Raw genomic sequence first — 3853 nt, 5'->3', positions numbered from 1 at the left:
CGAACGGACTGGTGGAACGCTTCCACCGTCACTTGAAGTCGGCTCTCATGGCCCGCCTGAGAGGACCTAACTGGGTGGACGAGCTTCCCTGGGTCCTGCTTGGAATTCGCACGGCGCCCAAAGAGGATCTGCATGCCTCGTCGGCCGAGTTGGTGTACGGTGCACTCGTGGCCGTCCCGGGAGAGTTCGTACCAGCCCCAAGGGGGCAAGATGAAGAACCCGCAGCAGTCCTGGACAGGCTACGTGAAAGGCTCGACAACCTGGCCCCCGTACCGACTTCACAGCACGGACGGATCCTGACCCATGTACCCAAAGACCTGCAGGACTGTAAGTTTGTGTTTGTACGAAGGGGCGGACACCGGGCACCGCTACAGCGGCCATACGAGGAGCCGTTCAAGGTGATCAACAACAACGGGTCCACGTACGTTCTGGACATTGGGGGGAAAGAGGAGGTTTTCACGGTGGACCGACTCAAACCAGCCCACGTGGACTTGGCGCAGCCGGTCGAGGTTCAGGCACCGCGGCACAGAGGCAGACCTCCCAAACAGAGGCTGATCCAGACTGTGGACATTGGGGGGTGTATCACCGGTTCTGGGGGGGGGAGGGTTATGTGGCGACCCACTTTCTGCGCAGGCGAACCGGCTCACAGATAGCCAGCGCGGGGAGAGACTTTGGTAATGCACCTCTGATGTCATTTCCGCCCGGAGAGGGCGGGCGCTAGGTATTAAATGCCAGCGCTGCGAAGTTTGAATAAACTAGTCTCGAGACGACTTACCGACTGCGTGTCGTTATTTCAGCGCTGTGTGTAGCACATCGCTACATTGGCTTCCTTTCAATTTTCACATCAATAAATGCTAGTGTAACACTTATCCAACAGGCTGGTATATGTCTAGGGGAAAAGGAGACACACAAACACACACACACACTCTGACAAATTTGTATACTGTCCATGAAGGAAGAGTGATGTGTATGTGGCCTGGTTACACAGCAATGCTATTAATAAAAAGACTGGAGACGGGAGCTATGTTTTATAGTTCTTTACTGGTAGAATCCGAACTTTACACACACATACAGATCAATATGCGCCTAATAGCACATTCAACAACATGTTACTAAAACATAAAGTAGTCCCTTATTATACTGTGGGCTATACAGTACACTCCTCCCCTTTTATTTTAATAGTGTATCAACTGCATTTTTTAAATGGGGCACTATGCTAAACAAATATGTTTACCCTTAACATACAAACACCTACCATTTGTTTACTTAGTGTCTTAATAATATCAAATTATAACAAGGTAACATAATAATATCAAATTATAACAAGCCTTTTCTTTTACTTTTGGTCTGAGATCCATTTATAAGCCAAGTCTCTGGCTCTCCTGCCTCTCCGGGTAACGTCTGTCAATAACTTGTTTGTTTTAATACAGATTTCCATATAAAAGTCATGAAAAGTTGACCTCTGAGCAAAGGGAGTTAAGAAGATATGCGCCTCCAACTTGCTAAGATTTCTGGGCAGCAGATCGCCTCCATATAATGAAGACTCCTCTGTGCAGCTGTCCTAGATATATACGCATCTTTGTACTATCACTTGTCTTCCTTACCCATATCTCATTTGATGCAACTGAGCTAATTAGACAGCCAATCTTCATATTCTCCTTAGATTCAAAATAGATAGCCTGACCTTTATGATACCATCTCTTATCATAATATAACTTTCCATCTTCTATCCGTGCTTCATATCCTGGTGCTGGTGAATAAGCAGGAGTGCTGGGAAGATGCTCAGGAGAAGACAGAGATCAGATTCAGATTCAGTTTATTGTCATTTAGAAACCACAAATGCAATGCAGTTAAAAAATGAGACAACGTTCCTCCAGAATGATATCACAAAAGCACATGACAAAACAGACTGCACCAGAAAATCCACGTAACATTTGGCAATCCCCAATCCAGAGTCCGGAGAGGCTGCTGTGTATTAATATCGCGCTACCGTCTAGCACGTACCCTGGAAAGGAGCTCCAAATCCACCAGACAAAACAAGAGCAAAAACTAAAGCTACAAGACCTGCACAAATCTACATAGTTACAACATATAGTTACAACAGTGCAAACAATCGCATAATTGATAAAAAAAAAAACAGACCATGGGCACAGTAAAAATAGTCCAATGATGTTAAAAGACTACAAGTTCAAAAGAAACCACCACACAGTTTGCTGGTCTTTTCAGAGATTTAAGCTTATTGAGAGTTCACAGATCTTCCATTATCTGTTTATCTGTTAATGAGTAATTTAACTGCGCAGGTGCAGGTTTTCGTCTTTTGTCTGTAATTGGAACAGGATCATAAGATCTCCTCCTTAGTTTCCTAGACGTTATTGGCTTTACCTCCTTAGAATCTCCTGTGAGTTCCATTGTTAGCCTCTCATTCTCAATCATCTTTTTCTTTTCTTCTAACTCAATCTTTTTATCTTCAAATTCCTTCACTGCTGCTTTCTTCTTTTTAATATAATTCCTTACCACTTGTTCTGTCTCCAGCTGCAGAAAAAGCTCTGCATTTCGTATTCCTTCCTAGATTGTTGATCTAGTTTCTTCATCCTTTTCTGATACTCCTGCAAAGTACCTTCTTGTAACTGCTGTAGCTGTCTTTTGAGAGATGTCAATTTCTCCTGGTACATCTGCTCTTTTACTTCTAGGTAGTCTTCATCATCCTGCTTATTGGCAATATCTGTCTCCCTCGCATCCTCTGTATCTTTATCCGAGTCGCGGCCGCGGATACTGTGTTTGTCCTCATCGTCGACACTGTCTAGCTCCTCCTCATCATTGTAATAGTCAACAATGGGTGAGACGAGAGCTGCGGACATCTTCTCCGCCAAGCTGCCCTCCTTTGTTGACACATCTAGTGCCTTAATGATGTGCCAATCCAACTGGATTTTCCTGAGCCATTCACGTCCCAGCAACAGTGGTCCTCCATTTTTCAGTACATAGAGGTTCAGCTGCTGTGTTTTACCTCTGTAGGTCACTGTCACTTTAATTTTACCTTTGGGACACACTTTCTGTCCTGTGTAAGTCTTTAGCAGTAGTTTAGTTCATTTCAGAGGTATGTGAGAAAACAATCGTTTGTAGTTGTGTACAGAGATCACTGTTAAAGCTGAGCCTGTGTCCAACTCTATTTTCAGTCTCACGCCTGCCACTTGTGGAGTGATCCTTATTACTCTTCAATCATCTGTCTCTTTCACACTGTGAAACTGCAGACAAGACATTTCACTTTTGTCTGAGTCGTTTTCATCAGAACTGCTTTCTTCCATTTTGTGTACATTGTTGTGTTTTCCTTTCTGTTGTTCCTTGTTTCTCTGTATTTTGTCCCTTTTCTGCTGTTTACTAGCTTTGCATACTCTGCCAGTGTGGCCCTGTTTGCCACAGTTTCTGCATTCTTTGTCTTTAAACCGACAGTCATTAGGATCATGTGACATGTTCCCACAACAGTAACGTTTCTTTCCTTCATTTCTGCTCAGTGATATTTTATTGGTAGCAGAATCCAGAGATTTTTGTTGTATCTCTGAAGCACCCCGTGCTGCAGTTTCTGTTGATATTGCAATGTTCAGCACCTTCTCTAATGTAAGGTCTTTTTCACCCAGTAGCTTCTTCTATGTGGTTTCACAGTGTATGCCACACACTAACCTGTCCCTCAATGCGTCTGATAGACCAGCACCAAACTGACAACGCAATTCAGCACAATATTCAGAAATGCTTTCATTTTTGCTCTGATTCTGTTTGTGAAATTTACCTCTTTCAGCAATGACCAGTGGTTTGGGGTTTAAATGCTGTTGGAGAGTGTCTACTATTTGCTTGAACATTT

At 43.7% G+C, this 3853-nt stretch overlaps 1 pseudogene; it reads right to left on the bottom strand.

Annotated features, from left to right (window-relative positions):
- Window positions 1-1502: 1502 nt before the first annotated feature.
- On the bottom strand, window positions 1503-2858 carry LOC140740482 (sin3 histone deacetylase corepressor complex component SDS3-like; annotated as a pseudogene).
- Between the last annotated feature and the right edge of the window lie 995 nt (window positions 2859-3853).

The sequence above is a fragment of the Hemitrygon akajei genome, chromosome 17 (assembly GCF_048418815.1).
Source record: "Hemitrygon akajei chromosome 17, sHemAka1.3, whole genome shotgun sequence".
NCBI classification, from domain to species: domain Eukaryota; kingdom Metazoa; phylum Chordata; class Chondrichthyes; order Myliobatiformes; family Dasyatidae; genus Hemitrygon; species Hemitrygon akajei.
This window is presented reverse-complemented; position numbering and strand designations above follow the sequence as displayed.